The sequence below is a fragment of the Musa acuminata genome, chromosome BXJ3-2 (genome assembly GCF_036884655.1).
Source record: "Musa acuminata AAA Group cultivar baxijiao chromosome BXJ3-2, Cavendish_Baxijiao_AAA, whole genome shotgun sequence".
NCBI classification, from domain to species: domain Eukaryota; kingdom Viridiplantae; phylum Streptophyta; class Magnoliopsida; order Zingiberales; family Musaceae; genus Musa; species Musa acuminata.
Genome location: NC_088350.1, coordinates 3,036,443 through 3,058,995, shown reverse-complemented (window position 1 = coordinate 3,058,995; position 22,553 = coordinate 3,036,443).

The window sequence follows — 22,553 nt, the reverse complement described above, 5'->3', positions numbered from 1 at the left end:
GCCGTTGATATGCTCCGGAACATTTCATACGCCATTGACAAGCTCCGAAATGTTTCATTTGTTATTGATATGCTCCGAAACATTTCATACGCCATTGATATGCTCCGAAATGTTTCATTTGTTATTGTTACGCTTCAAAATGTTCCATATGTCATTGATATGCTCCGGAACATTTCATACGCTATTGATATGCTCCAGTTACTCTATGCTCCATTCGCTATGAACTGATATATTCTGAAATGTCCTGTTTGCCATTAATATGCTCCGGATCATCTCGTACGCTATTGATATGCTCCAATTACTCTATGCTCCATTTGTTATGAATCAAATATGTTTTGAATGACATGATACATATGATTTTGTATCTAATGAAATGGTATCCTTGAGAATTCTTGTATTCTGCCTTACATTATGATACCTTACTTGTTTGAAACCATTCCTTTTGTTCTGAATATGCTTTGTCACTTGCTGAGCTGTTTTTAGCTCATTCCGTTGTTATATAAATCTTTCAGGTCAGCTTATCACCATTTGAGATGTTTGATTTGGGCTGAGGCAGTGGATAGCTATTCAGAATTATGGGCAAGTCTTGTTGGTTGTTATGCTATTGTTGTATAAGCATATTTTGTATGTAATAAAATGTTGTTGATGAATCGAAATGGATATACTGTGTAAAAGTGTTATAAGATCTCTCTTATTTGGAATTTCGGAATGTTAAGTCTAATTTATGACAATATGAACTTGTGGTGAATAGTTGGAGTTCTGATTGTATAATTTATTTAGCTTGTGGATTTATAAATGTTGTTCATGTTTGTCAAGTTGGCTTGGGTTGCCATAAATGTGAATTATCGAGTGATGTGTTATATGATTATAAACTGCACATGTTTCATAGATGTGAATTTGATAGAATATTTTCAGTGTCCTCAAATGTTAGTTTGGATCCTGGATTGGTTTGTGTTGAAAAATTTTAATATCATAGAAATTTTGAGGGGCGTGACAGAGGTGGTATCAGAGCATTGTTTGAGGATTACTGAAATATTTGATATGTTGACGTGCAAAATATATTGAGGTCTAATGAACTATAGTGATTGGTGGAAATTTTCTTTGATGTATTTTAGGAATTTGGGATGATGAGGACATTTGGTCCTCCTATTTCATTTGTTTCTGATTAATTAAGTGTGATGAAAGGGTTGATCGAGGATACTAAATTAGAGTAGCGCATTGAAAGCATGGTGAACCTATTTTCATTGGTGGTAGAAAAATTGATGATGCAAATGGAGAAGATATTTTATATACAAAATTGTTCTGATGATCAAAAGATTTCTTTTGCTACCTTATATTGAAAGTAGAGGCTGATTATTATTGGCAACAATGAAAAGAATTTTTGGAGATATATGGCAAGAATGATAAGGATAAGTTTAGCAATAAAAATATGATTGGAAATGAATCAGAAAGTAATAACAAGAGGATCAAGACATTTGGATTTGAAATGGGAAGTCACCACAAAAGACTCAATCATGTGTGAATTATAAGTGAAATTATGAAACAAATTTGTATTTTCGGGTGATTGGAGTCTATTTTGCTTGTAGAAAGTTGGATCATAAAATAAAAGACTGCCCTTTAAACAAGAAGAAAAGAGTCACTGCCTCATAAATCATCAGCCCATGTTAGAGTGTATGCTATCACTGAATATGGATTCTAAAACTTCTGAATTAGTGATCGAAGGTATTATGCATGTTTATGAAAGAATGCAAATATTTGTTTGACCATAAGTCCCATCTATGATTTGATTCGTAATATTTTGCTTATCACATGGGTATTCAACCTAGACCACTACATTATGTGCTATATGTAAATACGATCATTGGAGATTCTTTGATAACGAACTTGAATCTGGTCCTCTTGTCTGATTTTTATTGGAGAACTTGAACTTTTGCCGATTTAGTTCTCCTAGAGATTTGGAGTTATGATATTAACCTTGGTATGGATTGGCTATCTTCCTATCATACCAGTATGGATTGGTATATAACAAATGATCACTTTTTGCATATTTGATCAGCGGATCTTTTATTTTGAGAGTATTGGACATGATTTATTTCTTTGCCTAATGTATCCCAAGATGACTTGCTTAGATTACCTCCAAACGTGAATTTGTTTTTGATTTGGTCCTTGGGATAATCTCAATATCTAAGCCTCTCTAGAGAATGACATCATTTGAGTGAGTGGAATTAGAAAAGCAACTACAAGGACTATTAAATAAGGATTTTATTTGGCTTAATATTTCATCATGTGGTGCTCCGGTGTTAGTTAAAAAGATGGAGGGAATATTGAGACTTTGTATTGATTATGGACAGTTGAATCAGGTGATCATAAGAAACGAGTATTTTCTGAAGTAACGACTTACTTGATTAACTACAGGGTGCGCAAGTATTTTTAGAAATTGATTGAAGGTCGGGTTACCGTCTATTGAGGATCAAGGAGGAGAATATTTCGGTCATTCTTGGATAATTGTGTCATTATATTGTATTGATGAAATTATTTGAGAGTAGGAGGAGGAAATAAAGATATCATAATCCTCATCTTTTCGTCGATTGGGCTATGATCAATTTAGATGACTAAATTTTCTTTTAAGGAGGGGAGAGTGTAATATCCCTCACTTTTGAAAATTATTAATAAGAAATTATATGTAAATTTGAGGACCTATATGTAAATATAAAAATTTCAAGGACTAAACTGCTGAGGAGTGAAGAAAAGAAGAAGAAGAGGGAAAAGGAGAGAGGAGGAAGAAGAGAGGAAGAAGAGAGGAAGAAGAGGGAGAAGAGAAGAAGAAGAAGAAGAAGAAGAAGAAGAAGAGGTGGCTGCAGCGAGGGCTGCAACGAGGAGCTGTGGGGCGTGGGGAGAAGAAGAGAGGAAGAAGAGGGAGAAGAGAAGAAGAAGAAGAAGAGAGGAGGATAGCTGCGGCAAGGCTGCAGCGAGGAGGTGTGTGGCGTTGGGGAGGAAAAGGGAAGAGGAGAAGAAAAGAAGGAGAAGAAGAGGGAAAAGAGAGGGAAGAGGGAGAGGAGCGAGAGGTGGTAGCAGCTAGGGCTGCAGCACCTCTGTTTCCTACAGGTGGAAACAGAGGAGAGGTGTGGGGCGTTCGAAGAGGAGAAGAAGAAGAAGAGGAAGAGAAGAGGAAGAGGAAGCAGGAGAAGAGGTTGTGATACCTCTGTTTCCTGCAGAGGAAACAGAGGAGAGGGTGTCTGTGACACCGGGGAGGAGGAGGGAAGAAGAAGAGGAGAAGAAGAAGAGAAGGGAAAGGAGGAGGTGCGGCTGTGGTGGTGGGAGCTACAACTGGAAGAGAAGGAGGGGAAGAGATGGTGAGGAAGAAGAGAAGAAGTAGAAGCGGGTGAAGAGGCAGCACCTCTGTTTCCTGCAGGAGGAAAAAGAGTAAAGGAGGTGCTGTTCGTCGGGGAGAAGAAGGGGAGGAAGGAGAAGAAGAGAAGAAGAAGAAAGGAAGGAGAAGGAAGAGGAGAAGGGAAAGAAGTAGCTGTGGCTACGGCTGTGGCAGCAGCAGCTATAGCAGGGAAAGAGGAAGAGAAAGGAAGAAGGGAAGGAGAGGAAGAAGAGAAGGGAAAGAAGGGGCTGCGGCTGCGGCGATGGCAGCTGCAGTTGGAAGAGAAGAAGGAGAGGAAGATGAGCAAGGGAGGAAGAAGAGGCTGTAGCCGTGGCTGAGGCTGCGACTGCAGCAGTGCAGCTGGGAAAGAAGAGAAGGGAAGGAAGAAGAAGAGAAAGGAAAAGGGAAGAAGAGAGGAAGAGGAGAAGGGGAGGTAGCTGTGGCAGTGGCAGCTGCAGCTGGAAGAGAAGGAGAGGAAACAGAGCAGGGGAGGAAGAAGAGACTGTGGTTATGGTGGCTGCGGCCATGGCTGCGACTGCGACTATGACAGTTGCAGCTGGGAAAGAAAAGAAAGGTAGTGCAGTGGAAGGGGCTGCGATTGTGACAGCGGCAGCAGCGGCGGCTGTGGCAGCTGCGTTTGAAAAAAGAAAACGAAGGAATGAGAGTAAGAGAGAGCAAGTGACTATGCCTCTATGTTCTGCATGAGTTGCAGTTGTGGAGGAAAAGTAGAAGGATTTGGGCTGACACCTTCTTTGGATCTTCGGATCAAAATATTTGAAAGGCAAGTTTCCCAATCGTTTCTCCTGTTATTGTTCTAATCTTTCCTATTGCAAGTTTCCCGATCGTTTCTCCTGTTATTGTTCTAATCTTTCCTATTGCAAGTTTCCTGATCGTTTCTCCTGTAATTGTGCAAGTTTCCCAATCGTTTCTCCTGTTATTGTTCTAATCTTTCCTATTGCAAGTTTCTCGATCGTTTCTCCTTTTATTGTTCTAATCTTTCCTATTGCAAGTTCCTGATCGTTTCTCCTGTAATTGTTCTAATCTTTCCTATTGCAAGTATCCTGATCTTTCCTCACTGCAATTTCATCTCTACATTTGCGTTGAATATGAGGAACTTTGAATTGTTCTAGCCTTGCCCTTGATATATCTCCTGTTTAGACGTAACGATTCGAATCTCTGCAACTTCCAAGATTCTGACCTTTCTACATTGTTATGATTATAACTCCATGTATTGACATCTGATTTGGACAAAACTTATTTGATCAGAATATAGACTCATAAACCTTTGTTTTGATAGCTTATTTTAAGAATTCGAAGTAAGTTTGTCTGCCCAAACTTCTGTTTCAAATGAGCCTACAAATTCTGCAAAACAGGGATCGTAATTTCTGACCTTTTGATACTGAACTGCTTATAAGTCCCTGTTGCAAACATTGATTTATTCAAAGCTTATTTCATTGGAAACTAGACTCATAGATCTTTCTTTTGATATATGGATTGAAAGATTTGGAATCCAAACACATGCCCAGTTATCTGTTGAATCTGACATTTTGAATTATGCCAAACAGAGATTTTGTTCTACGACCCTTGTTTACCAAATTATTTGTAACTCTCTCTATTGGCCAGTTCAATTCATATGAAGCCTGTCTTATCTGAAAATATAATCCAATGATATATTTCTGAGTAAATTGGAGCACGATTGATAGTTTGAATCATTTGTTCAATGTGCCTCTTGTATTATGCCAGAAATCGAGCTTTGGTCGATTTCTAATATTCTGGTTTCATTCCTTTGGAAATTGATATCCTTTAGCTTTCTTATTCAATCGAGCTTTATATTACTGCTTTGAATTCTTGTATGCTCTTGTCCTTAAAGTTATTTGCATTCTTGAAAACTATTGTGTAACGTTTATGCTATATCGTATTGACTCATTTAGGCACATGTGTATCCCATTGTTCCGCATTTGCTTTCGATATGTGCCTATTCCATTTCCTTTCAAGTCTGAATATCATTGTGAAAGATTATTGCTTACTTCGTATTGACTCGTAAAGGCACATGTACGTTTTGTTGTTCCGCGTGTGCTTCCGATATATGCTACTTATTGTTAAAACTGCCCTTTTGTACTCTGGTGTTGTGGGATTGTTTGGACCTTTGCCAGAAATGGTAAAGGGTGTTATTCTGGACCTTTGCTAGAAATGGTAAAGGGTGTTATTCTGGACCTTTGCCAGAAATGGTGAAGGGTATGTGCTTAGAGCCTGCGATGCTCTGCCGGCCCCCTCTGGCTTCACCTAGACATGGGTGGATGGAGCTCCCAGACGTGGGAGACTTTTGTCAAGTGGTCATTCTGAAATGGATGAATCACATTCTGACTGAGATCCCACTACACCTTCTATATGTTTGATATGATATCCAGAGCTTTGGTTATGTGTTTCGGTACATGCTTTGGATAAGAATGATATGATTGCAACGTCAAAGACAACGTTTGAGCTTCTGTACGGTATTTGTTATTGATATGCTCTGAAAAGTTTCATTCACTTTTGATATGCTTCAAAATGTTCCATATGCCGTTGATATGCTCCGGAACATTTCATACGCCATTGACAAGCTCCGAAATGTTTCATTTGTTATTGATATGCTCCGAAACATTTCATACGCCTTTGATATGCTCCAAAATGTTTCATTTGTTATTGTTACGCTTCGAAATGTTCCATATGTCATTGATATGCTCCGGAACATTTCATACGCTATTGATATGCTCCAGTTACTCTATGCTCCATTCGCTATGAACTGATATATTCTGAAATGTCCTGTTTGCCATTAATATGCTCCGGATCATCTCGTACGCTATTGATATGCTCCAATTACTCTATGCTCCATTTGTTATGAATCAAATATGTTTTGAATGACATGATACACATGATTTTGTATCTAATGAAATGGTATCCTTGAGAATTCTTATATTCTGCCTTGCATTATGATACCTTGTTTGAAACCATTCTTTTTGTTCTGAATATGCTTTGTCACTTGCTGAGCTGTTTTTAGCTCATTCCGTTGTTATATAAATCTTTTAGGTCAGCTTGTCACCATTTGAGATGTTTGATTTGGGCTGAGGCAGTGGATAGCTATTCAGAATTATGGGCAAGTCTTGTTGGTTGTTATGCTATTGTTGTATATGCATATTTTGTATGTAATAAAATGTTGTTGATGAATCGAAATGGATATACTGTGTAAAAGTGTTAGAAGATCTCTCTTATTTGGAATTTTGAAATATTAAGTCTAATTTATGACGATATGAACTTGTGGTGAATAGTTGGAGTTCTGATTGTATAATTTATTTAGCTTGTGGATTTATAAATGTTGTTCATGTTTGTCAAGTTGGCTTGGGTTGCCATAAATGTGAATTATCGAGTGATGTGATATATGATTATAAACTGCACAGGTTTCATAGATGTGAATTTGATAGAATGTTTTCAGTGTCCTCAAATGTTAGTTTGGATCCTGGATTGGTTTGTGTTGAAAAATTTTAATATCATAGATATTTTGAGGGGCGTGATAGAGAAGTATGATGCTATGCATGATTTTATGATGACGTGTTACAAATATTCTTAATTAAATTTGCTTTGACTTGAATTCAATTTGAATTCAAGAGTTCTATCAATATGGCATATTTAGACGGGGAGTTAAGGTTAACTCCATCATCAATTGGTTGTCATCATAAAAAAGGGAGAGATTGTTGAATCTCGAATTTTGATGACGAAACCAATTAATAGTGTTTATGATTTGATGTGTGTTTTGAGTGACGTGGGATGCTTCGATTAGGGAGAGACTATTAAAGTAGGAAGAATCATGTTGGGCCAGAGAAAAACATGCCAGAAGATTAGACGTTGAGCCGAAGGATCGGTCAACGTATCGATAGAAGGCTTTGGGCTATGAGTTCAGGCATTAGGCTAAGAAGAGCATATATTGCGCTAAGGAAATCAGAGTTACGGAGGTCAACTAGCCGATTGAGCAATAGGCTGCATGAGAGGATGATGCGCCAAAGAATCGGACGAAGCGTCGATGAACCAATAACATGCTAGGGCAACATTTGATTAGCTTAGTAATAATTATCTAGATCGAAGTAGGTTTTAATTATGCAGGATTAATTATGATAGCAAGGCATAAAGCAAATGAAGTCCTGGAGTCAAGAATGAGATTTCGTTAGGAGTTCAAGAGTTCGTCGGAAGTCCAGACATTCGTCGGAAGTTCCGTCGAAATTGACCGAGAAGTCTAAGAGCTTGCTAAAGAAGATCGTCTGAACTCACCAAAAAGATCGTCGTGAAGTCCAAGAGCTTGCCGAGAGTTCGCTAGAAGATCGTCAGATAAAACCTAAAATTATGAACTTGTTTAGCCTAGTAAATGTCTTAAATTTCATAGTTAGCATATAATTGGGATTGGAATTGGGCCAACCCAATTAGGAGCCAACTAGGCCCATGTTTGGATTGTGTTGGGCCAACTGAAAGGCCCAAACAATGACCCAATAGGTGGAACCATCGTGGCACAATCTTCGAAACTATGTCAAGCAGTGGTACTGCCCAAACATAGTTAGGATCATGGGTCAGCACTAAGAGATGGGGTGAATTAGTACAGCGGAAAAAAATAACATCGGTTTAAAAACTTCATTGCGATAAAAGCCGAACTCAGAAATGCTTAACTTGAAACACGTGTTCATAAATGTATTGAAGGCAATAAGCTATTAAAGAGGTTTGTAGTAAAGATAAATTGCTCAAAGAAATACAAACCAGATTTTAGAGTGGTTCGATCATCGTGACTTACATCTATTTCGCCGATTCCTCTTCCGTCAAGGCCACCGGCATCCACTATGGATCTTCCTTTAATAGGCAAATATCAACTTTATTCTTACACCCCTCTTTTCCTTTTACCGGGTTTAAAAGACAATACTTACAAGCACTCACTCCTCTCTCAAATTATTCTAACACTTAAACTAGAAGAGGAGGATTCTCACAAGAGATTATAATAGTGTTTTTCCCTCTTTAAATTCTCTGTGCTTGTATTTGTTAACCAGGGATGAGAGGGGTATTTATAGGCTTCAAGTTGATTTAAACTTGGAGCCTAAAAACATCTTATCCTAGGTTTCCTAGGTCTGGGGGATACCACCGCTTGTGCTGGACAGTACCACCGCCAGTGTTAGTCTAACACTAACACTGCATTGGGCGGTACCACCACCTAGTCTGATGGTACCATCGCCTGACACTGGGTGGTACCACCGCCTAGTCTGGCGATACCACTGCTTGACATTGGGCGGTACCACTGTCTGGCACCCTACCAGGGGTGATACCACCACCCAGACTGGCGATACCACCGCTAGACATAGTCTCGAAGATTGTCACGACGATGCCACCTCTTGGGTCACTGTTTAGGCCTCTCATTTGACCCAACAAAATCCTTCAATGGGCCCAACTGGCCCATAATTGGGTTGGCCCAAATCCAAACCCAATTATATGCTAACTATGATTCCTAAGACATTTCCTAAGCAAAACAAGTCCATAAGTCTTGGTTTCTTCCGGCGAGCTTCCAGCGATCTTCCGACGAACTTCCGACGATCTCTCGATAATGTTCCAGTGGACTCCCGGCAAGCTCTTGGACTTCATAATGATCTTCTTAGTGAGTTTTAATGAGCTTCTCTGGCAAGCTCCGAGACTTCTCAGCTAGTTCCGACAGAACTTTTGACAAACGTCCGGACTTCCGATGAACTCTCGAACTCCCAACGAAATCACGTCCTTGACTTTGGGACTTCATTTTGCTTTATTCCTTGCTATTGTAGTTAATCTTGTAAATGTAAAACATACTTCGATCTTGACAATTAATACTAAGCATGAATCATGTTATCCGGTATTGATAAGATCCCAAAGTCTTATCATAAAAAAGAAGAGAAAGGGGATGATCACTTCGAGGGAATCAACCTCCTTGATCGCTTCGAGGGGATCAACCTCCTTGATCACTTCGAGGGGATCGACCCTCCTTGATCACTTCGAGGGGATCGGCCATCCTTGATCGCTTCGAGGGGATCGACCCTCCTTGATCGCTTCGAGGGGATCGGCCCTCCTTAATCACTTCAAGGGGATCGGCCTCCTAGGGTTTGTCTATAGAGTGGAATAACATTTGATTGATTGATTGATTCCTAAAAGAAAGGGTTATATGACTATTTATAGAGTTCCACCTAGAGTCCACCAAGACTTGGACTCTTAATAATAAATAAATATTAAATAAACCTCTACCTGACTCTAACTGAACTCAATAAACAACTAAGCTAAACAAACTCAATAAATATTATTCAAAGCTCAAAAAAAGGGTCCTAACAGTTTCTCCCTCTTCAAATCAGTCTTGTCCTCAAGACTAAGCAGCATCAATCTCGAGGAGCTTCTCTTTCAGCACTTCAGTCATAGGCTAACTGCAACGCATCACAACCCATTGATCAAGTACGTATGGTCTCCACTTTTTAACAGTGTAAGCAATAGGTTGGTATTTCAGTGTAGTAATCATTGGAAAAAACTCTTGGCCTTTGCTATCATAAGTTAAAATTCGTCCATCAATGATCTTTACTTCGAATATATCACAGCCTTCAATATGGTGGGCTAGTTGGGCTACAACTTTCCTATCCATAAAATTATTATTACTACCTATATCAATCAAAATAGTGACAGGTTGATGCTTCAAAGTTCCTCTGATTTTTATAGTTTGTGGGTTAGCATAGCCAGCCAATGCATGCATTGTATGTGTGATGACTTCAATATCTTCATCAGGTTCCACACCTTCATAATCGAAGTCCAACTCTTCTGCTTTCGGTTCCGCTTTCGGTTCCTCTCTAATTGGCTCAATGATCAGATGTTGCCCTTGTTTACATTGGTGCTCTATACTCTTGTTAGAACCCTTGCAGATTCTAAACTTGGGGTTGATCTCTTTAGAGGATCGGCTTCCTTGGAACTCTATAGGGGTTCCTCCCTCCAAGTTGCTGCTCAAAGGCTGCAGAAAAGATTCATCTATTGCTTATGAAAAGAGAAGGAATACATGGCTATTTATAGGGCTTCTAAACCCTAACTCCTAATAGGACTCCTACTTAAGACTCTTACTTCTAACCAACTCCTAATAAGACTCCTACTTAAGACTCCTATTCCCTTACAACTCCTAATTCTTCTCTAAGAAAAAACCTCCTACATGAATGCCCCTCTCAATTAGGACTCTCCTAGCTAGAGTCCTAACAGAATGTTCCTCTCAATTAGGACTCTCATAGCTAGAGTCCTAATAGTTTTACATGAATGTCCCTCTTAATTAGGACTCTCCAAGCTAGAGTCCTAACAGACCCGCCCTCTTCAAATCAGCCTTGTCCTCGAGGCTGATGATTCGTGAATTCTGGGAATTTGATCTTCAAGTCGTCATAGTTATCCCAAGTGGCATCTTCTATTGGTAGGTTCGCCCACTGTATTAGCACTTCATTAGTGGGTCGTCGTCGTCGAGTCACGATCCGTCGATCAATAATGGCACTTGGCTGGGTCTGGAGTTCTCTTTGGGTAGTCATATTTGGTGGGTGGCTTTGGGCTGTCTCCAAGCACCAGTTTAAAACTTCCGATTGGCTGTTGGTTTGTGGGTGATATGTCATACTCCTTTTCAATTTAGTACCCTGCATATGGAATAACTTTGTCCAAAATCTGCTCTTGAAGATGCAAGTAGAATTTGTCACAAGCACAATGCGTCCCTTATAGTGTAATTATTTTGAGTCCCAATTGTAATGAGCCATGGGGCTTGGTGCTTCCTCCAATTTTTTTATAATCTTACTAGTATCTGAATCTTCCTGCCATTCCATCTTAATATCCTCAAGGAAGTCGCTGGTCGGAAGTGAAACGGCTGAAACTTCAACTTGCTCGGGTAGTTGCGAAAGCGCATCTGCAAGAACATTCTCTTTCCCCTTTTTGTAAGTTATTTCAAAATCAAATCCAAGAAGTTTTGTTACCCATTTTTGCTGCTCAGGGGATGGTATCTTTTGCTCCAAAAAGTACTTGAGGCTTTTATGGTCGGTTTTATTTTGAAATCGTTGACCAATCAAGTAGGGTCTCCACCTCGTTGCTGCGCGCACAATGGCGAGCATCTCCTTATCATATGTTGACTTATTTTGATGGGAGGGAGATAATGTCTTGCTAGTGTATGCGAGTGGTCGACAATCTTGCATGAGAATGGCTCCAATTCTGACTCCAGATGCGTCAGCCTCAATAATGAAGGGTCGGTTAAAATCTGGTAGTGTTAGCACCGGCGTCGCCATCATGGCTGCCTTAAGTTTGTCGAAGGCAGCGGAGGCTCTGTCCGACCATTGGAATACATCTTTTTTCAGTAAGGAAGTAAGTGGTGCACTGATCTCGCCATAGTTTTTCAAGAACTTGCAGTAGTAGCCTGTTAAACCCAGAAAGCCATGTAGCAATTTTACGTTTCTCGGGGTAGGCCAGTTTTGCATTGCTTCAATTTTGAAGGGGTCCACTGTCACACCTTCCTCTGATATGATATGCCCAAGATATTCCACCTTCTGTTGAAGAAAGCAAAAATTCGCAATGGTTGTTGTGTGTTCAAAAGGTGGTTTTCGGTATGTCTTCTTCGCACACTCATATTTGATGATACCCGGATCAAAGGTCCAGCTTTGTAAAGATTTGTGCTCCCTTTCATCTAGTAATTCATCTGCTATTGGAATAAGGTATTTGTCCTTGATGGTTATGACATTGAGAGCTCGATAATCAACGCATATTCGTCATATTCTGTCCTTCTTGCGTACAAGTAGCACCGGTGAAGAATAGAGGTTGCAACTTGGCCGAATAACTTCTGTTTTGAGCATTTCTTTTATAATCCTTTCTATTTCATCCTTCTGGAGATATAGATATTGATATGGCCGAGTATTTGCTGGAGGTTTGCCTGAAAGAATTATTATATAATGATCATGCCGACAGGTAAGAGGTAGGTTGTACGGTTCGTCAAATATATCTGAAAATTCAGCAAGCAAAGGAAGTAGGTTTGGATCTTCAAATTGTATTGGCTCTCCCTTGGTTTGCTGCTCAAGTTGTATAAAAAATCTGCTGCATGCTTTATGCAAAACCTTCTCTATTTGTTGTGTGCAAATCGTCGTTATGTTGCCCCCACGTCTCCCATTCAGTATCACCTGTTTCTCCTTACTGTAAAATTTCATAATTAGTTGCATAAAATTCCAAGAAATATCACCTAATGTCATCAACCATTTAATTATGAACATGGCCTTATGATCATCAGGAGGGAGAAGGAGGAAATCTGCAATTATCTCTTGGTCCTGTAGCAATAGTTTCTCCTACGGGTGCCTACGATCACAATTCAAAATCCGTTCGTCGACGACTTTAACGTCAAACCTGCTGCAATTCTCAATAGGTAAGGCCATCTGGATAGTAACCTTACTGTTTATAAAGTTATTAGAACTGCCTGTGTCGATGAGAACAGTGATCGGTTGTTGTTTGAGAAGGCCTCCAACTTTCATCGTTTCCAGGTTTGAGTAGCCGGCTAGTGCATGTACCGTAACTTCAGTCGGTTGTGGCTCTTCTTCTGCATCTTCTTCTTCATGTTCAAGGCTCTCTTCTGGATGTTCAATGACCTCTTCTTCTATTGGTTCAATCATAAGAAGTCTCCCTTTACTACAGTGATGCTCACAGCTCCACGGCTCGTCACAATGCCAACATAACCCCTTCGCATATCACTCCCGAAGCTCTTCTCTTGTTAACCTCTTTGGTATAGGGACTTGGTCAATAGTAGGGGGGGCTGAGGGCTTCAATATTACTGGTTGAGGAGCAACCCTAGTCCTCCGAGCTTCATGGTTCAATTGCTCCTCTTGATGTCGTGCGAAAGAGATAGCTGCCATAAGCGTATACGGTTGTCACGCTTTAACTTCTCTTCGGATCTCTGGCTTCAAGCCCTCAATGAAGGTCCTCAATAGCTATTTTTGAGACCAATCATGAGTTTAATTAGATAACCTTTCAAACCTGGTTTGGTACTCCTAAATGGTGGAAGTTTGTCGGATCTTTGCTAGTTGTCCATCAATATTCTCGTAATCGATTGGTCTGAAGCGGATCAGCAGTCCTTTTTTGAATTGTTGCCACGAAAAGACTCCATAAGTATGTTCAAACTAGTCAAACCACTGTATAGCATCCCCTTCAAGATGTATAGCTACAATTTTCACCATAAATGCATCCGCGGTTTTGTGGTACTGAAAATATAGCTCCGTGTGCGAGATCCAACCAATCGGGTCTCCTTCTTCCTATCTAGGGAAGTCCACTCTCATGCATGGATAGTTGGGGTCAGTCATATAGCCTCCCCTCTCTTGGAAGTCATATCTTTGGGCTTGGTGCGATTGGGCATAGCTCTCTCCTTGATGTGATTTCTTCGTGCTTAGTGGTCGGCCCAATCTGAGTTCAGTAAAGAGCGTCCAAATCTTATCCTCCATTTGTGCCTCGAAGGCTTCGAATTTAGTATTGATTACCTCCTCAGATGCCATAGTATATGCCGCTGAATCTGTGATGTTAAGATATCTCTTTTGTTGTCGGGTTAAAGGCATGTATTGGTTGAGAGAGGTGTTGTCGAAAGAGTTGGTAGATCGGTGGATGTAGGCAACGGTTTAGGCTTGTTTTGTGGCTATTTTGGGTGCAGTTTGAGGGTGTGGTTTGGTGGAGTTTTAGGACTGTAGATGAAAGTTTTTGATCTATGGTAGATGGTAGCAAAGGTTTGATAGAAATAAGTAGAAGTTGCAGCAAGTATGTGCTGTCTTGTAAGAGTAGAATTGTCGTCGAAGAAACAATGGTTTCTCAACGTAATTTCCACCAAAAACTTGAGAGAATTGAGGAGGGAATTGATAGAAAAATCACAGTTTATATGACAGTAAGGATATCTAATTTAATCAAGAAAATTTTGGTAGTATAACAGCAAGGAAATTGGTGTGAGTTGCGATTGCAGAATTCTCGTCGAAAAATTTCAGCAGGTTACGATGAAAATTTACAGCAACATAAAATCATTTTTAGAGATGAATTTCTTAATAGATCAATCCTAGATGGAAGCCAAGATGATCTATGAAGTGTATAAGAAATTTCATTCAAAAAAGATTACAAATAGATGGGTTAAGGCAACAATATGCGACTGAAATTTTCTGCAGCACAAATTTTTAGGTATAGCAGATTGGACGTAAAAGATCAGTGGTTTATATTGAGAATTTTTTGATGAAACCAAAGGGAAATCCACTGTTAGGAAGTGTCAAAGCTGTGATAAAAATTTCGTAGAGATTTGGATAGAAACAATATAGTATCAAGATCAAACAAACAATGCTATGCGGCTGAAATTTTACAATGCAGATTTTCAAGTATAGTAGATTAGACGTAAAAGATTAATGGTTTATTATATTGAGAATTTTTTGAAAAAACCAAAGGGATATCTGCTGTTAAGAAGTGTCAAAGATGTCATAAAAATTTCATAGAAATTTGGATAGAAAAAGCACAGTAGCAAGATCAAACAGATGGTAATATGAGGTTGGAATTCTGCAATGTATCTTTCGTCGTAGAGATGAAAACTTTGTGACGAAAGGTTTATGCAACAATATAGGAATAGTTTTTTTTTTTTTTTTGATTTTTGAATAAGGATAACTAAATTGCAGCAGCAGTAAGGTAGGAAACCAGAACCTGTTGTAATTCACAGGGAGATCAAAGGATGATCCGCGGTGGTGGAGATGATGGCGGAATTCGGCGACGATCTTTTAAGCAATTATGGGAATTGCTTTGGGCGGTTGTGGAGGGCTGATGGATGGCAGTGGAAGGGCAGCGAGATGCCAAGAATGCTGCTTTGATACCAGGTGTTAAAACCCTTGCAGATTCTAAACTTGTGGTTGATCTCTTTAGGGGATCGGCCTCCTTGGAACTCTATAGGGGTTCCTCCCTCCAAGTTGCTGCTCAAAGGCTGCAGAAAAGATTCATCTATTGCTTATGAAAAGAGAAGGAATACATGGCTATTTATAGGGCTTCTAAACCCTAACTCCTAATAGGACTCCTACTTAAAACTCTTACTTCTAACCAACTCCTAATAGGACTCCTACTCAAGACTCCTATTCCCTTACAACTCCTAATTCTTCTCTAAGAAAAAACCTCCTACATGAATGCCCCTCTCAATTAGGACTCTCCTAGCTAGAGTCCTAACAGAATGTCCCTCTCAATTAGGACTCTCATAGCTAGAGTCCTAATAGTTTTACATGAATGTCCCTCTCAATTAGGACTCTCCAAGCTAGAGTCCTAACAACTCCACTTTTCATCATAGTGCAAACCCCTTGCTGATCTTTCCTTACTAATTTTTTTCTCATGTAGATGTGCAAATGAGATCACAGCTATCATAGTGCGGGGTTGACGAGCCTTAACTTCACACCGGATCTCCGGATTAAGCTCTTCAATAAATGTATCCAGAAGCCGTCGTTCCGATCAATCTCTAGCTTGATTTGATAATCTTTCAAACATACTCTGATATTCCAACACTATAGATGTTTGATGAATTTTGGTGAGCTGGCCATCAACATTCTCATATTCGGATAGGCCAAATCGAACAAGAAGCCCTCTTTTGAACTTCTCCCATGAAGGAACTTCGTAAACAGTTTCATACCAATCGTACCACTGGAGTGCATTTCCATCAAGCTGGATTGAGGCTATTTCCACCTTGGATTCTTCTGGAGTTCTGTGAAAATGGAAAAAATTTTCTACCCTAGAGATCCAACTAGTCAGATCTCCATCTTTCCATCTCAGAAATTCCACCTTCATGTGTAAGTAGTTTGTGTCCCAATCTTAGGGCCTTTTTCCTGTATTTTCATATCTATGCAATGTAGAATTTGAGCTCCCATCTTGTTAAAATTTGTTGAGGCTCTCCAGTAGGCTTTCATATCTGTATTTCCTGTATTTTCATAGCTGGTTCTCAATTCTGATTTCTAATGCTTCCGTTTGTGCTTTCATTGAGTTATCGGTGGCCATTTTGTAAGACTGCAAATCTGTAATCTCAACTCCTGTTTCTGGTGTCAAGACTAGGGCACACTGCCCTACTCGGTGCTGTTGTTGTGATGCAATCGGTGGTAGCACTATTGGGATGAAGGGTTACTGCGAGGATGTGGGGATGTAGCTGCGTTCGCTGCGTAGGAGGCAACGATGCTTGCTGTGGTCGCTATGTGGAGGGATCGCTACTACTAAGGGCTAGGAGGCAGCGTTGGTGGTGCGGCTAGGGCAGCACCGCCAAGGGCTCGCTACTGCGATGGCTACGACGGCGCGAATGGAAGGCAGCGTTGCTCTATCTCTGTCACACTATAGAAGGAGGCACTGGTGAGAGGCAACGATGCTTGTTGCAGTCGCTGCGTGGAGGGATCGCTGCTGCTGAGGGCTGAGAGGTAGTGATGGTGGTGTGGTTGGGGGTAGCGTCGGCAAGGGCTCGCCGATGCGGTGGCTGTGACAGAGGAAGAGTTGCTGCCTTGTGTTTTTGTCACTGCGTGAGATGAGAGCACCAAAGCTGAAAGGCAACAATTGAAACTGTTGTGACCCAAGGAAGCAATCGCCGGGTAGCCGGGTTGAGGCTGTGGTGATGGCAACCGACAACTGTAGCTGCAGAGGCAGAACAAGAGGGAGGTGGCGTTGAAGCGACCGGGGTTGAGGCTGTAGTGGTGGCAACCGGCGGCTACGGCAATGATGCAGAGCAAGGGGGCTATAGCAATGGCACAGAGCGAGGGGATTGAGGTGAAGGCTGCGGTGGCTGGCAACAGTGGTGGTTGCTAGCCGGAGCGTAGCAGCGGCAGTGGAGAAGGAGGCAGCGAGGGTCGTGGCTCTGTTTCTGCAACCGTTGCAATGAGGGGCTGTGACAACCAGTGGATGCGGCTACGACCCAAGGGGGGGTGCACGACTAAGGTTGCAACTGGGAGGCGGGTGACAGTGATCGAGCGGCCGAGAAGCAGCGGCGGTGGTGGAGAAGGAGTTGCCTTGTAGCGACAGTGGGGAAGAAGGGAAGCAGGGGCTACGGCAACCGGCGGCTCCGGCTATGACCCAAGGGGGGGGCACATCTAGGGTTGTAGCTGGGAGGCGGGCGGTGGTAATCGATCGACTGGGAAGCAGTGGCGGCGGTGGAGAAGGAGTTGCCCTGCAATGGCGGTGGAGATGAGGAGCAGGGCTGCGGCGGAGTGGGACGCTGGCAACATCGTCTCCTAGCAGCGGTGATGGCTTAGGTGGGAGGCGGTGGTGGACTCTGGCTAGAAGTGGGGCAGAGTCGGTTGCTGGCTGGAGAGCAACGACGGGTGGGCTGGCCCGAAGCAAGGGAAGCAAGGGTGCGTGGCTGTGGTTGCTGCTTCTTCTTCTCTCTTTCTTTCTTTCTTTCTTTCTTTCTTTCTTTTGTTTCCTTTTTTTTTTTTTTTTATAGCTATGGCAGCGAGAACAATAAGGATCACCGCTCTGATACCAAATGATAAGACCCCAAAGTCTTATCATAAAAAAGAAGAAGAGAAAGGGGATGATCACTTCGAGGGGATTGGCCTCCTTGATCGCTTCGAGGGGATCGGCCCTCCTTGATTGCTTCTAGGGGATCGACCTCCTTGATCGCTTCGAGGGGATCGGCCCTCCTTGATCACTTCCAGGGGATTGGCCCTCCTTGATCACTTCGAGGGGATTGGCCCTCCTTGATTGCTTCGAGGGGATCGGTCCTCCTTGATCACTTCGAGGGGATCGACCCTCCTTGATCACTTCGAGGGGATCGGCCTCCTAGGGTTTGTCCACAAAGTGAAATAACATTTAATTGATTGATTGATTCCTAAAAGAAAGGGTTACATCACTATTTATAGAGTTCCACCTAGAGTCCACTAGGACTTGGACTCTTAATAATAAATAAATATTAAATAAACCTCTACCTGACTCTAATTGAACTCAATAAACAACTGAACTAAATAGACTCAATAAACATAATTCAAAGCTTAGTTAAAGGGTCCTAACAGGTATGTCATTGGACCCTCGACGCTTCGTCCGATTCTTCAGCGTATCATCCTCTCTTGTAGCCTATTGCCCAATCACCTAGTTGACTCTGTAACTCCGATATCCTTGGCGCAATATCCGCTCTTCTTGGCCCGATGTCCGAATCCATGGCCCGAAGTCTTCTATCGATACGTCGACCGATCCTCCGACTCGACATCCAATCTTTTGACATATTTTCCTCTAACCCAACATGATTCTTCCTGCTTTAATTGTCTCTCCCTGATCAAAGCATCCTACGTCACTCAAAATGCAGATTAAATCATAAACACTTATCAATTAGTTTCATCATCAAAATCCAAGAGTCAACAATCTCTTCTTTTTTTATGATGACAACCAATTGATGACGGAGTTAACCTTAACTCCTAGAGTTTAAACAAACTCCCCCTACCAATATGCAATATTGATAGAACTTTTGGATTCAAAAATCCTAGCAATATATCAAAAATCCAAGCAATATGTTATTATAAAACTTATGCATAACATCATACTTCTCCCCTTTTGTCATCAACAAAAAGGAGAAGTACCACTATCAAGTGTTTAAACATACAAGTTCAAATCGTTGCATAATAAACTTCAAGTTTTATCATCATGCAAGCTAGCAAAAATTTTACAGCATTTTAAAACATGCAAGCTAGCAATTTTAAGATGTTCAAGAAAACAACTCTTGCTTCTTGAAATATGCAAGTTTCTAAATTTTGCTAGATATGCAAGTTAGCATATTTGCTTTTCTTGATATAGCAACTTTTTGCTTCTCTTTAGATTACAAGCTAGCAATTTTTATGATATGCAAGTTTTACAATATATAGCTAGCATATTTGTTCTTCTCCTTACAACATGCATAATCACGAAATCATTATTAATTTTGAAGATGTGCAAGATCGTAAATTTTGTAAGTTAGCATATTTTGCTTCTTGAGATAGGCAAGATAGCACTTTTGCTTCTCTTGAGATTGCAAGCTAGTAATTCTTAGTGATGTTCAAGACATCAATTTCTACATCATGCAATCTAGCAAAGTTTTTACATCATTAAAAAAAAATATAAGCTAGCAATTTTGAGATGTTCAAGAAAACAACTTTTGCTTCTCGAAATATACAAGTTCATAATCTTTACTTCTCTTTTGAGATGAGCAAGCTAGTATGTCTTTGCATCTTCTTGACTTGTACAAGCTAGCTATCTCCCCCTTTGTCATTGTCAAAAAGAAGGGAAGAATAGAATTTTGTATCTCTTTTTCCCTTTACAACAATTTTCAAATCATGACAAAGGATGAATAACAAAGATGAAAAATCAAGTTATGAATGTCAAAACAATTTTTCATCATGAATATTTTATCATTGCATGCATCATTTTCATAAGTTGAAATGTTGTATGCATAATATCAAATCATCATTCATGATTACATTAATGTTTCAATCATTATTTCAATATGTTTGTGCATCATTATAGTTTCAATTTACAATATGCACAATTTTAAAACTTTACATATCATCCTTACTCTATGCATGATACTAAAAATAAATCAATCATCATTATGAGCATATCATACATGATACTAAAACATTAAGATTTTTAAGCGTTTATCAATATTTTGATCATGATACCAAACATTAATAATTTAGAGCATTCATGATACACATTATATGCAATATATCATTATAATAAAAAGCATAAGTATTGCATGCATCATTCCAAATCATAAATATTTCAAATCATGATGGTATCAAAACGTCAAATTACGTTATACCATGCATGATCATAACTTCTCACATGTATGCATCAAAATAATATCAAGAGTATTTCATGCATAATTTCATATCATCACATGAAAAATATCAAGAGAATTTTGGTAATGAGATACACAAATAATGAAGACAAATTGTGAATATCAAGAAACACCATGATTCATTTTAACAAATCTACTCTTAAATAAATAATGAAAAAAATTCTTAGGAGATCATGATATAGCTAAAATTCATTTAATCTTGTAAGAGAACAAGACTTCAATTCATGCATATAAAATATTATGATTCATATAGAAAATCTCGTCTTTAGTAAAATACCAAGAAAAAATCGTAGGAGTACAAAGAAGAGATCTTGAAAAAAAATCTCAAGTAATTCCAAGAGATCAAGATCATGATTTGAATAAAAACTTATTCAAATTCACATCGCCAAATCAAAATCATTTTCAAGAGATTCATCAAAAGATGATCAAATAGATTCATCAAAGTCAATAGGATAGAGAAAAAGAATTTTCAAGAAAAATACTTTTTTCTTTTTAGTTGTTTCAATTCATGTGATTTATTTTATAGAAACATGCCTTTTTCATTTATTCCAAATAAAAAATTATATCAACATTTAAAATCGAAAGTGCAAGATTTATTATGTAAAAGATCAATAAGGCATAAATTACAAAAATCATCATGCAACATTTCGAAAGATCAACTCATTAAGCATTATTATCAAATCATTACTTCAAATCAACCATGATTTCATTAATCATAGAGCATCTTTAATCAAAATCATTTTATTTATTTATCATAAAATATAAAATTTTCATGATTATTTTTAAAATCACTAGAAAGGTAAGCATGATCTAATTTTATTTTTGTATTTTCATTAAACATGCAATTCTCAAGAAAAATAATTATCCTAAATTAAATTAAAAATAACTCATGAAAAGCATCATGTAATTTCAAAATAAATTAAAGGTATTTTGATTACCTCATCGTCGAATGTCATTAAGGCGTAGTTTGCCACCTCGCCTTTGTTGATTTTCTCCTCGTCTTCGGTGGAGCTCGATTCGTCTTTTGGCAACTTCTTCTTGCGTTCAAAGCAAGTAGTTCCATTCTTTTTGTTCTTTAATTTTTGTTTAATGAACTTTTTAAATTTCATAATGATGAGTTCAAGTTCACCATCACTTGAGCTTATGCTCGAGTGGTCTTCAATTATTCTAAGTCCGAAATCCTTCCTATTCTTTGGAAGGTTGTTCTCGAGTTCCCTTTTTTACATATTGTTCATTTTGTAGGTTATTAAAGACCCAATTAGTTCTTTGAATGGAAGGTTATTTAGGATTTTAGCCTCTTGTATGGCCGTTCCTTTAGAGTCCCAAGTTTTAGAAAGCGATCGTAAAATCTTGTTTACAAGTTCAAAATCCGAAAAACTTCTACCAAGAGCTTTTAAACCATTGACGACATCCGTAAAATGGGTGTACATGTCTCTAATGGTTTCACTTGGTTTCATATGAAATAGTTCAAAAAAATATATTAAAAAATTAATCTTTGAATCTTTTACTCTATTAGTGCCTTCGTGTGTGATTTTGAGAGTATGTCATATATCAAAAGTCATTTCACATATAGAAATTCGATTAAACTCAGTTTTATCCTAAGCGTAAAACAAGGCATTCATAGCCTTTGCATTTAAAGAAAATGTCTACTTCTCCAAATCATTACAATGGTTCATTGGAGAAAAAGACATTCGAAAACCATTTTTGATAATATTTTATAAATTAAATCCAATGAAAGTAAGAAAACTCTCATTCGAGTTTTCCAATAAGTATAGTATGTCCCATTGAAAAAGGGAGGACGAATGAGAGAGTGACCCTTTTAAAAGCCGAAAAGAGTCATTTCTACTAGAGTGTTAAACCAAATATGAAAAACGAGGCTCTGATACTAACTATTAAGATTAGGGGTCGACACTAAAAGGGAGAGTGAATTAGTGTAGTGGATAAAAATAACATCGGTTTAAAAACTTCGTTGCGATAAAAGTTGAACTCGGAAATGCTTAACTTGAAACATGTGTTTGTAAATGTATTGAAGGTAATAAGCTATTAAAGAGATTTGTAGTAAAGATAAATTGCTCAAAGAAATGCAAACTAGATTTTAGAGAGGCTCGGTCGTTGTGACCTACATCCACTTCACCGATTCCTCTTCCGTCGAGGCCATTGGCATCCACTATGGATCTTCCTTTAATAGGTGAAGATTAATCTTGTTCCTACATCCCTCTTCTCCTTTTACTAGGTTTAGGAGACAACCCTTACAAGCACTCACTCCTCAAACTATTCTAACACTTAAACTAGAAGAGGAGGATTCTCACAAGAGTTTACAACAGCGTTTTT